The sequence below is a fragment of the Protopterus annectens genome, chromosome 1.part1 (assembly GCF_019279795.1).
Source record: "Protopterus annectens isolate FY-2018-M chromosome 1.part1, PAN1.0, whole genome shotgun sequence".
Taxonomy (NCBI): domain Eukaryota; kingdom Metazoa; phylum Chordata; order Ceratodontiformes; family Protopteridae; genus Protopterus; species Protopterus annectens.
Window position 1 is genome coordinate 1,394,134,760 of NC_056726.1, and position 14,166 is coordinate 1,394,148,925.

The following is a 14,166-nucleotide window of genomic DNA, read 5'->3' on the forward strand; positions in this document are numbered from 1 at the left end:
CCACCTTTGTGGTGGTTAGTGGTGTAAGTGTTTTGGAATGGGGTATGGTACTCCAGTATCCACACTGGTGTTCAGTCCATGCCTTTGTCACCAGGTACCTGTTGCAATACATCTGCACACATGTGCCTCTTTCAGTAGATATATATATATATATATATATATATATATATATATATATATATAGAGAGAGAGAGAGGGGGGAGAGGGGGAGAGAGAGAGAGAGAGAGATATTCATATACATACATATCTCTAGACATTCATATCTGTCTGTATATGTGTATGTATCTATATATATATCTATATATGTATGTGTCCATTACATATATATGTATATACATATTCTATCTATCTATCTATATATGTCTATCTATTTATACATCCCTCTCTATCTAAGTATACATATATGTATATATATATATATATATATATATATATATATATATATATATATTTATACCTTTTTATTTACACATACGAATACACACACTAACATACTGCTAAACATCCATTACTGTACAACCTACATTGTACGTTGCACTACAACCTACATTGATATGTGTACATAGCAACCTTCAAATACATATGTATGTCCAGCCTTCACTAACAGTTGCAGTATGTCCCCTGCCCTATGCACATCTTCATATGTATATAGATACAGACTGCTAACACATATGGAGGGTTCACAGTATGTAGACTATTAGATTATTAGTTTACATTACCTTTGTTTGTCACTGCTGTTTGTGATGGCTTGCTGCTTGGTGGCCTGCTGCTGGTTAGCTTGCTGGTTTTATTGTTTTTTTTTTTTGGTGCCTCTCTCTGTGTCTCTTTGTCTCTTTGTCTCTTTGTATCTCTCTCTCTCTGTCTCTCCCTCCGGATGTTGCAATGAAAGTATTACATGTGTGGACTGGGAGTACAGGCTGCTTTTGTAGGTATATGCACATGTGCATGTGATGGCCTCTGCACCAATTGTTAGCCAGCATTTACTAATTGCATGCAGCCTGCTGTGTGGTAGTTGCAGTTCTCACTGTAATTTCAGGACAGTGCTATAAAATGTTAGGTTAGGTAGCCGTAGCCCTTTCAGATTTTCAAGGTGGGGACCATGCTGGTATGCTGTGGACATTGTTCTGTGAGTGTAAAGGTTGGTATGTCTCTCATATTTCAGGCTGTGTTGTAGGCACTGAAATGCATGTTGTACTGAAACCTGACTATTGCTTCCTCCAGTTTATTCTTCTCAGTGTGTATGTTAACTGACACCTAATAATAGTAATACTGTTTAAATGGGAGTATGTGCTTTCCTGTGGGACTTGTGGAGTAACTGGTATACAGCAGTGGCTGTTGCAATTTGTTGCTATGGTTTCACTATTTGGCCTTTACATTCACTCCATGAATGCCTGCTAGGTGTCTTTACTGGAATGTGTTGCTATGGCTTTCCTATTTTCCATTTACATTCACTCCTTGTAATGCTTGCTATATTTCTTTCAGCAGCAATTCCTTATATGTTTGTTGTGGTTTGGCGGTACTGCATGTAGTCTGGTCTGGCCAAGGTGTGGGGCTTGACACCTACAAGGGTATTTTATTTTGCTGCTGAACAGTAGTGGGGCCTTGTACTTTGTACTAACAGTTATGGATAGCAGGCACATGCAGCGCTTGTAAACTGCTATACTGTCCTTATTTTATTAGTTGGCTACATCCTTTGATATTTGTGGGTTGTACACCTACATGTGGGTGTGCTTGTGAAAGCTGTTCTACAGCTATTCACAGAGTGTGTGACAGCAGGCAGAATGATATGCCTGTGAGTTTGTGACACTTGCAGGCCTCAGATACTCTCAGTTGTATCTTTTATCAGCCTCAGGGAATGGTACATATCAGTGGGATAAACCCATGATATATTTCAGATATTCTGCAGTTGTGACTGTGGGATATTTTGAGCATATGTATTACTACACCATTTCTGACATGCAAGTAGTGCATACTTTCAGTAATTGACAGTTACCATTATGTGGGATAAAACACCTTTCTGCCTACTGTTAGTACATTTCACAGGGAGTCAGTGGGGCACAGTTAACATTTGTTTTCAAATCAGGGACATCCCTGTAAATCAGTCACAGTTGCGAGGTCTGGCCTCTTACCTATTCAAATATGGCAGTGTTTATCCTGCTCTGATAGTGTGTGTGGTTTGCAAGGTGCTACTGTCACATTATTACCTACTAGCTACCGACTAGCATGGCTGTTTCTCTTCTCACTCTAATGTTATACAAATCCACAAGAATTGCCAGTAAAGATACAAGAAAAGCTTTGTGTAATAGCCTTCCTATATTCCCTTTACATTCAGTCCTACTATTTCATGATATATTGCTTTTAGCACAAAGTTCTTGTATATCAGTCATGGCTTAGTGATAAGTCATGTAGACTAGTGTCTCCAAGGTCCTGGGTTCGAGACTGACAGAGGAATTTTATTTTGCTGCTGAGCAGACTACAGGCCTTGTCATTCAGAGTGACTAAGGCACTTTTAAGCAGTTGTAAGCGGGTTAGCGCTGGTTTGCGCGGACCTCACGCATGCGCACTGTCGCTTAGCTTCGTGCACACATGCTTAGCTAAGCACACACAAGCGCACACCTGCTTACTACTGCTTAAAAGTGCTTACTCTCGTGCACACCCGCGTTAATTTCTTTGAAAGAAAAGAAAATGGGGAGATAGGAAAGTGGTGAAAAAGGGGGCACAAAGAGGGTAGGATAGTAGGAAAACAAGCTCGGGATTTGCAGGAAGGATGTAGGAAAGGCCCATAGCTGCCCATTTCTTTATCAGCAACAGCTGTGCATATGTGTGTAATTTGGTGTAAAATTTGAAACTTTCCACCCCTGAGAGAGGGGTGAGGACAACAAAATATGTTGTACAGCCAATTGTAATTACCAGTTCACATGTCCAGCAGACATGTCTGCAAAATGGGCAGCTATGTATGGGGCATAATTTTTTGCGGGAACAGAGTGCCCTTTTTTTTTTTTTCAGGTGAGAGTGGAATGTGAGGTACAGGAAGTAGGTATATTTGGGGAGGTAGGTAGGGGAGGTTAACAGACAAGACAAACAAGATGCATACAGGGGCTGAGTATGACACATGTGGGAGGAAAACACAATTGACGGGGACAGATGTTTGGATATCGCGAGCCCATGAGTCCACAGATGGCAATAGTGGAACTGAGATCCCCACCCATGGGCAGTTGCCACTGCGCCTTCACAGCCCAGGACGGGGCTGTGCTGGGGGCTGTGTAGGATGAGCAGCAGGCACACCTGTGAGTTGCGCCACCCGAGCCTCAAGCTGGCGTAGGGGTTCAAGCACAGAATGCCTGATCTCGCTACGGACCACAGACCGGACACTTTGGAGGGTGAGTGGACGGTCTCCTCCAGCCATGCTTGCAGAGGGGGGACGAGTCCCATCCCCTGCAGCGCTTCCACCCGAAGGTGGCACAGGGCCACCGGAGGAGGTTCCGGCCTGGGCACTAGTGCCAGGTGCACTCGCCAGCTGAGGTGGGAGAGGTGGGTCCGCTGGAACCCGCCTTCCCTGTTGTCCTATGTTTAGCAATATTTTATGACATTTTGGGTTAGTAACAAACAATACCATTCAAAATTAGTTGTAACAGCATGCATCAGTATTCCCATTAACCAAACACCCATGAATTCCAAACAATGAACAGCAAGCATAACACATGCATATTTTGAACAACAGTACACAATCCAACAGCATGCAGGGTTGATTGATGGCAACAGGCCATCAGGTTTGGATATGTGAACAGGGCACATACATCAACGTATGTGTAAATATGTTTGAACCAACAGGACAAATGTCCATAGGTATTAATTGTGAATACACATACCCAGTTTGTTGTGGAATGGCATTATTTGTGAATATAGGGTAGGGTGAAGAAATATTTCATTAACAACTTCAACTACCTATACATATGCTGTACATCTCTAGTAGCTGCAGATATATATACCCTACAGGTCTTAGTACAGTTTCCTATATGTAACCTTAGGAATGTTGGTGATGGGACTGTTACTGCTACATTAATATACATTGCATTTTTATTCATACACGGTCATATCTGGCCGTGTTCAGGTACAGCATCCTGCTACATTTGATTTATATGGCTCTAGACAACTGTGGATGTTCATTATTTCATACAACCATACTATCGCCATATTGCAAGGGTACAGCAACATATCCAAATTGTGGGACAGACACATTCCAGCTTCAGTACTTTATTACAAACATTTCACTGTTTGGTTGTGGCTGTCTCATTCATTTCATTATGTACTGACTGCAGTATACTTTATTCAGAAGTTATAACAGCTTTCTTGGTCGATTCATACCTCTTTCTCACACTCTCACTTGTTTTATTTTTACAATTCAAGATGGTACTTTATTCTAGGTGTTATTAACATGTCATACTTGGTTACAACAATCCTTTCCAACAGACTCACTTGTTTCATATGGCAGATTTTCAAAGGAGATGTATTTGACACATGTCTATTGTCTTTAGCTTGTTTACCACTAATTTTCAGGCTGCAGCAGGTTATCTGATATTACAATACAGGTGGGAAATCTCTATTTCAGACTTGTTTCATTTTTATTTCTGGATTACAAGCTGCATCACTTATCTAATCATACAGTACTAGCAGAATCTTTCTTCTAGTGTTATTTGAACTTTAGTAATATGTAACTACACTGAACTCTTTTACAAGCTGTCACTTATATTGTATAACAATTACAGAAAAATAATTACTAAACTGCCTGATGGCGGAACCGCTCCAGCCTATCACCATAGGCTCGCTGATTCTCAGAACGCACACCTGCAGCTGTAATATAAATAAAGTAAAATTGGAACATACATCTCCATAATATCAGCTAGGATAATTCCTTACATACGTAATTACATGGATACTTACTCAGTAGTGGGGCATTGGGCATTTGCCGGACCTCCTGGATCCAACGGTTCAGTTGGTCCTGCTTTCATCTCTTCAGGTCCGCATGGCGGTGACGGACCTGTTCACCAGTCCTTGGTATGCCTGTGGCACTGGTGAGATCATGTGCCAACCGGTTCCACGCCTCTGCCTTGTACGCTCCCCACAGAACCTGGCCCTGCATGAGTTGAGCCTCATGATCATGGACTAGGAGCCAAACCATATATTTGGACTCCTCAACACCCCACCTCTGTGCTCGGAAGCGACTACCCTCTCCTACACCTGCCATCCTGACTGCAAATAGGTTCCACAATCAGTTATGCTGTGTATTCCCGCCTATGGGGCTTATATATGCCGTTTTTCCCGCACTTATCTGTGATTGGCCATTTTAGAATTGTATCAGCTTAAAAAACCTGCTTTGTCATGCTTCTATTTCCATTCATTCCTATATATATGCTAATACTGCATTTTTCAGTACAGCTGTCATGGCTTAGTGGTTCAGTACTTTGACTATGATGCACAGTATCCTGGGTTCGAGCCTGGGCATTGCTTTTTTTTTTTTATTTTACTACTGTCTAGACAGGCTAGGAGGTGTGTCTGTGTAAAGGCGGCTTTGATACAGGTTGCTCAACGTTGCCCACTGGTAAGCCGGTTGGTGCGCTGCACAGCTCCGCTCAAATGGGTTACACTGGTTAACGTGTTATTTGGCTATGAGCACGAATATTACGCTATGAGAAATGTTGCTCAATTACGGGCACACAGTTTCAGCATGTTAAAGAGCTGCTCAACTCCGGGCACGCATATTACACCTGTTAAACCACTGGTCACCTGCGGGCAGTTATACTCAGCTTGTTTGAGCGTTGCTCAGCTATGGGCACTTATAACATTTTTTTTTATTGTATCAGATTTCTTCAAAATACATGGCCCATTTCATTACATTTTACTTAATTTGTAGTTATATATATGTACATATATGTCAGGGGATTGTTTCATGCTTATTTCACTAAAAATAAAAAATGATGTTGTTGGGGCTTGAACCGTGCCATCCTCCTCTGTGGCCGACGTCTCTACCGCTACGCTATTGCTACTTGGCTTAATTTGCATATTTAGATCTTATATGCTTTTTCTATGACTGATAACTGTGGCTGAGCGAAGGGCACACCCGCGCAAACGAGCGCAATTACGGGCAAACATTTTTGAAATTATAAAAAAAAATTAAACTGTTAATTTTTACGTTTTACATTACAGTTGGGTTTATAGTCTGTGGGGGCATGTGTGGTGTTGTGTTTCTTGATATTTCAGCGGACTCGCACGTGGGAGTTTCCTTTCGGGACTGTGATTCTTCTGGGGGCATGTCCCTTTGCAGGACTCGCCGTGCGGACACGCCCCCTACTTTCCTACATGGACCGTGTTAGCCTAGGGTGTGATTCAGCATGCCCTCATGAATATGCATGGCATGCTGACATCACACCGTTTAACTGCAGCCTCCGTGTAAGACTTGCTAACTCTTACACGGAGGTTTCGTGAATCCTGCCCATAATCGTCAGGTTAAGAATATAGCATTTTACATACAAACATAGTAGAGCATAATTTAGCATATTAATACACAAAGCAGTATGACGTGAACGTCAGGTTGAAAATCCTGCACAATGCAGGTGGGTAGATTACAATCTTTAGAAGGGATAAAGGTGAATGGAATGTGATTGAGAAATGTAATATATCTATACAGAGTTAGTTTCATGATGACTGAGACAATCTGAGAAAATCACAATCTGAACAGTATACGTTTCATGAAGACTGAGACAATCTGAGAAGGTTTTCCCAAGTGCAGTAGAAAATTGTCTAGAATTATATAGTGGGTTGAAAAAGTAGGAATAGAGATGGTGTGAGAAATAAGTGAGAAGAACTGAGGAAAGAGCATGAAAGTGGGAATGAGAAACAGCGAGAGTATAGAGTGGAAGTTAGGTAGGAGCATGACATGGGCATGCCTATTTTGAAGATAGGTGGGAGAATGAGAGAGATTTGAAGTTGGTATGGTTTTCCAGGGGAATCTGACAGAAAGTGGAAAACATTGGCTTCAGAGGTTCATATTTTCTTTTTTGCATCTAATTTATGAGAAAAGTGCAAAGATGTAAAAGGGCAAAAATGATGTAGCAGTCATAAAGGAAACATGAAGTGCTGCATTTGTCATGTATTTCCTATGAGAAACCAGGTACCACAAGAAACACTGGATATTTATGTAACCGAGTTAAAACACGGAGCTAAATAATGTGAAATCTGGGTAGCTGAATGACTCATTAATAAGAGGCAAAACTGATTGTAGGCATTTGGTGGTTCACCCTTTGGAGAAATGATTGCCAGACATTGTCCATATATACTAACAAGCAGGAAAGAACTCACTCTTGCCCTATTTTTTGAAAAGCAATAATGTTATGAGAATGGACCATGTCTTGGATCACTTTCTGGTAGCCATTGTCAGTTCTAGAGAAGTCAACTTTCTGACTGACAGGCTCAGCAAACATTTGCTTATGCCACACAACTGATGCCTCAGATGGACAGCTGTGAAATCTGTTTTCTACCAATGAATAAAGCATTGCTATGACCTGTTTGCCTCCTCAATCAGTGCCAACTTCAGTAACTTCTTTTCACAGATTTTCCTTTTGCGACAGTGGCCAAGTGATGTCTTAGTCCAGGATTGGCCTCCGGTTCTCCTTTATGATTTTCTGACATTTCTCCTCATTCTCAGATTTATAACAAAGGAAAAGCCAAAGTAATTCTCATACCCACACTTTAGCTGCAACAAGTCTGGTTCTCTTTGTCCTAACCCCACCTCCTGGAGACACCTGGACCTGCATACCTTCACATTAACAGTTTAGTTTCTCCAGTTGTGATGATGGCCAGGGATACAACTTATCCTGGCATAGAAGTCCTGATGCTAATTTCTATCCAGAAGCATAACACCCATAAAGCATGCAGAACCTAATGGATTTTTTTTGGTTTGGGCTTGGAAAAAGGGTTGGACCCCTTTTCAGCTCTGGTTCCTTCAGTCATATACTATGTTCACAGAGTTTTGACTCTGGGCTCAGCTGTGCTTCTATCAAAGTCCACATGGCTAACATCTCTAATTTCCATCAAGGCTTTCATAATTCTTCCTTGTTTGCTTTGAAAGATTGTAAGGCCTTTCTTAAGGGCACCTTTCTCATTGAACTGCCAATTAGGGAGCCCATTTTGCTGTCATACCTTTATTGTTGTTTTAGACGAGTTTACTCTAGGTCCTTTTGTGCCAACATCTAGAGTATGGATGGCATTTCTTAAACATTATCCTTCTTCTTGGTAGCCACTACTTCAGCAAGATGACTCTCAGAGCTCCGTCCCTTTTATTAATCTTTCATACCTGTCACTTCACAAAGCCAGGGTAATCCTGCAAGTTAACACTGCCTTCATGCGCAAGGTAGCTATGAAAGCTAACTTAGCCTGCTAACCTTACAGTATTCGTACCCAACTATGACAGCAAAGGAGAGTATGTGTTGCACTGCATATTCGTGCAAAGGCAATTACATTTTTATCTGAACAGGACAAATAACTCCATGAAGGATTCACAATTTTTATATCATATGCATGTAAAAACTCAGCATATATGTTCCTAAGTCTACTTTCACTAGATGATAGTCTGACTGCATTAGATTTTTTTTTTATGATAAATGCAACATGTTAGGTGTGATGCCAAGCCCTATCTCCATGAGGGACAAAGGTACCTCACAATTTTTTTTAAGCATTCTTCCACAGATGATAATATACTCAGCTTTAACTTGGACTTCATTGAGCATATTTAGATGACATTACAAATTGGATGTGCTCTTTCAGTTGTGGGGCATAATTTGGGGCCACAGTTATGCAGGGTATCCTTTCGTGAGGACACACAAAGAAATCTTGTGGCAACTTAGTCCTACTGCTGCATCTTAAGTATTTACCAATGTTTAGCTATCAGTGCAGAGAGGGGATTATGGCCTCTACCTCCACAGTACAAGCCATACTTCTATGAACAGCAGTGGCATCTGTCAGGCTCACTCCTTCCAGTGAGAACCCAGCATTCACTAGTGACAGTACACTGGCGACCTCGGTTGGAGAGATCGTTTCTGACAAGTAATCCTAAGAATACTTTGACACTGAGGGAGAAAGAAAGGGAGAGAGAGGGATAAGGAGAGCCACACTGCCACAAAAGCTTGATCACTAAAAGCACTATGTAACGCACAGGAAAAATACGTAAATAAATAAACTGAATAAACTTCAGTTGCACTTCCATTCATAGCTTTACATCCACTAGTTATATTCTTCAAAACCTATATCTTTAACTTTTTTCATGCTTAGTTTTACAAGCTCTAAGTGCCTAAAGTATGTAGTATGTTACTACAATTGGCTTTATGCAGAGGAAATACAACAACTGCAATTTGTTTAAAAAGGCAGCATACCCCCCAACACTCACAAACACATCCAGTATCAGTTCTGGAAAAGGTAAAACTAAGTTTGAACTAGAAGCACACATTTGGCTGAATTTTAATTTTAAATGGGTAAGATTTTACCTTGGAGTAAGTAGGGAGAACATGCATGTATCAAAGACTTGATAGCTAGCACATTATTTCAGGCTATGTAAGAATTGTGTCATGCTTACAGAGAATACATTTCTTATTTAAGCTCCTCTTTGCCATGAGAATTAGAAGCTTACAGGACTTGAGTTGGCTGATTAAAAAAAAGAAACTGTTTATTTCTTAGATAATCCAATGAGAAAACTATCCCTGAGATTCAGAAAGTCTTACTTTGGGGGGGGGGGGGGTGAGAATCGGCACAATGTTTGGTGTCTATATCACCAAACTGAAAAAACTGGAAAGCAAACGGCTTTAACATTGAAAATGCCATCATTCATCAAGGTGTTTCATGTGAGATCACAATACAGTGAAGATCGGAAAATTTTCCCTTTCCTTACTGTAGTGCAATCTTGGAGTTGGTATATATAATTAACGGGGGGTGGGGGGCTAAGCAACTTCAATAAACGGCATTTTCGATGTTAAAGCTGTTCACTTTTCAGTGATTTCAGTTTGGTGATATAGACCAAATGTTTGAGGTGTTTACTTTCCAGACACAAGGTACAGGGCTTGATACTCACCTTTAGTCACTAACTAGTTATTGGCTAGGTGTGTAATAGTCTGCAGATTGGTTTATGGACCTAACAATCTTCACTTCATAGGTTACGGTTTCACCATCACAGTAAGCCTCAGCAACATTGGGACGTCTCTACCACCACTGTTCTCATCTGGCAGAGGATGTGGCATGAAGAACAGTCGGGTTGGCAAAGCTGAATACAAATGTGACAGTCTAGGGGGAAAGCTAATGTAAATTAGCCATGTAGTCTATCTCCCCTGGAAATGGTACTGGCCATAGATTAGTGCAGCAGAGCAAATGAATCACACTAGCAAGTTTTTCCTTTTTATGCCAGGAAGAAAATGTGAGCTATATCTTTTGATGGTATTCATCCATTAAGCCTATACGAAAGGTTTCAGCTCATACCATTAATACAGGTGAATATAGCAGAGCAGTGTGTGTGTGTGTGTGTGTGTGTGTGTGTGTGTGTGTGTGTGTGTGTGTGTGTATGTCTGTAGGGGAATAAATGCAGTTGAATGGACATTTGTGTGCATGCCTGGGTGGTTGCCCTACAGAAGACAATTATGGGAAGCTGAAATTGGATTTGTGTGTGTGTGTGTGTGTGTGTGTGTGTGTGTGTGTGTGTGTGTGTGTGTGTGTGTGTGTGTGTGCGTGCGTGTGCGTGTGTGTGTGTGTGTGTGTGTGTGTGTGTGTCTACATGTGATTATTGGGAAATGCCTGTCTAGATTTTTACCAAAACAAAACCTGTTTTATAGTGTAGCAAAATGTCCCAGATTTTGCTTCACAGTTTTGGCCTGTTCCTCATAAACATTATTATTTTCTGGCATATTGTTGAGGATTACAATCACCACATAATGACAAATATTTGATTTATAGACTTCATATCCCTCAGTCAATGTGTGGCAATCCAAAAACTATTATTCTAGTAGCTTCTAAGCATAAAAAAGCAGTATTTGAAATATGTTCCTGATTTTGGGTCTTTACCCTCAAATACTTTTTGGCTTATCTCTGATATTGAGATAAGAGGTTGAAAGGCATGTGCAGTCCTAATTAAAATCCCTTTTTTTAACTTTTCCCTCGTGTGAGTTTTCAGTTTTGTGTGAACGTACAATGGAAAATAAACATGAAACTACTAGAAGTTTGTGTTAAGAGATGTGCAAAAGTGTTGAGAAAAAAGTAAGTGTTATATTATCATGTGTAATAATGTAAAATCCCATGAGGGGAGGAGTTCTCTGGTCAGCCTCAGTAAGAAGCTGAGATCCCTTATAAGATCCTCCAAAGCTACCTACGAAAACAAAATCGCCACTAATTCCAAGGACAACCACAAAGCATTCTATAACTATGTCAAGAATCTCGATGGCAACACCCAGATCTGCTCTGAGCTACAGCACAAAGGCACGAAAATTACAGAACCAACTGATATTGCCAACATCCTGGCAGATAGGTTCAGTGCTAACTTTACCCCCCTTTCACCCCCTAAAGGGCCCATATCTATACAGGAAGAATGCAGAGTCCCTGTAATCACAATTACGCAGGTAAAAGCTGCACTCTCTAAAGCCAAAAACACAGCATCCATGAGACCGGACAACATCCCAGGCTGCGTTTTACATGAACTTCAGAACGAATTGGCTCCCCACTTAAGCACCATGTTCAATAATAGCCTCGCATCAGGCTTTGTGCCCATTGAATGGTGCACAGCAACAGTTATCCCACTCCACAAAGGGGGAGCCACCACTGATCCCAGGATCTATTGACCTATTAGCCTGATGAGCCTGGTCTGCAAGGCCATAGAACGTATCATTATGGAACTCATAAACAAAGACATTGGTAACCTCCAAACTCTGGATCTCACCCAGTTCAGGTTTGTGAAAGGCAGATCATGCCTCCTGAACCTGATCGACTTCTTTGAGGCAGTCACCAAAGCCGTAGATGAGGGTAAGGTAGTTCACACAGCCTATCTTGACCTCGCCAAGGCTTTAGACACCATCCCCCATTCTGGAATTATAGCTAAATTCACTAAACTAGGTATAAATCCCTATGTCACAAGATGGGTTGCCAACTGGCTCACTGACAGAACCCACACTGTAAAAGTTGCAGACTCCAACTCTGACCTCAAAGCAGTGACAGGTGGAGTTCCACAGGATTCCGTCCTGGGACCTCTCCTATTTGGTATCTACTTCTCTGAAGTACAGGCTAACACAGAAGGCCTCTGGCTAATGGAGTTTGCAGATGACTGCAAACTAGGAGCCATAGTCAAGTCCCCAAATGATGTGGACATCCTACAGAAGGGCCTCACTGAGACAGATGCCTGGTGTCAGAGCCATGGCCTCAAGCTCAATGCCAAAAAGTGCAGTGTCATCCCCTTTGGTAAAAACTCTCTACCCATGAACTACCACATAGGCAGCAATCTACTTAACACTGAATGCGTGATAAGAGACCTTGGGACCCAGGTGGACAGTAGTCTCTCCTTTGATAGTCACATCGCCACAGTAGTCTGGAAGTCCTTCTACATGGCACACCGCATCATAAAAGGGTTCTCATCCAGGAAAAAAGAGGTCATTGTTCCCCTCTACTCAACACTCATTAGACCCATTATAGAGTACAACGCCCCTTTAAGAATGTACCTCACAAGACATCTGCAGCAGCTGGAAAGGCCACAGAAGAACCTCACAAAGAGGATTACTGGCCTCAAACAAATGCTCTGCACTGACCGCCTCAAAAAACTCCAGCTTTACTCCATAGCATACATACATGCCTACTCCAAGGTGATCTCTGCCTAACATATACAGCTATATCAAACCCAGAGCTGTTGGACATGCTACACCTAAAGAAATCCCAATCCCTCTGAGCTACACACTCTAGGGACCTAAACTTTGTTACCACAATAAACAGGACATGCTGGAGGGATAGATTCCTGTCCCAGAGACTTCCCATACTCTGGAACAGGCTACCCCTCTATGTCAAGCAAAGTTCTTCATCAGCACTCTTCAAGAAAAATCTTGATGAGTGGATGGGAAATAAGAAATACACCTTGGGGATCACTTCTGTGTCTCTGCTCGAAAGTGGCACAGGAAAATAACTTTCTTAGGTGGCATAAGCCAGGGAACCTTGTTGGCTAGGCTGACGTAGGCCCTTGGGCCGATAGCCTAGTACCTACCTATGAACCTATGAAAAATAAACAAATATTTCTCTCGTGGTTTGTCTGAATGCAGTAAAATTAAGTAAACAGATAAATGCAAATTTATATGAGGTCTATAATTTTCTTATGAAATTATGGCCCTAGAGAAGTAGATGCCCTGCTATATGGATACACTGACAGAGACATACAAGATATTCCAGGTCTGGTGTTCATGTATTTCCTCCATGTAAGACTACATTGTGTTATTCATCATACAACAGACCGAATATGGGTGAGATCTGACTATGTGGAATGTGTGTTGTGGTCATTTTCTGTAAATAATACAGAAAAAAAATTTGAAGTATCATGGCTCTGTGGGATTTCATAACTGGTCTATTACTGGCATATGCTGAAAAGAGCTTCTGACTTTTTCTTACCTTTATGAAAGGACAATGTGGACATCACTCATTAGACCCATTATAGAGTACTACAATGCCCCTTTCGGTATGTACCTCACAAGACATCTACAACAACTGGAAAGGCTGCAGAAATACCTCACAAAGAGGAATACTGGCCTCAAACAGATGCCCTACGCAGACCGTCTCAAAAAACTCCAGCTTTACTCCGTTGCATATCGCCTCCTCAGAGGTGATCTCTGCCTAACATACAAAGCTATGTCAAACCCAGAGCTGCTAGATATGCTCCACTTAAAGAAATCCCAATCCCTCCAAGCTACATGCTCTAGGGACCGAAACCTTGTCACTACAATAAACAGAACATGCCAGAGGGATAGATTCCTGTCCCAGAGACTTCCCATACTATGGAATAAACTACCTATCTATATCAAACAAAGCTCCTCATTAGCACTCTTCAAGAAAAATCTTGATGATTGGATGGGAAATAGGAAATTCATCCCGAGGATCACTTCTGTGGCT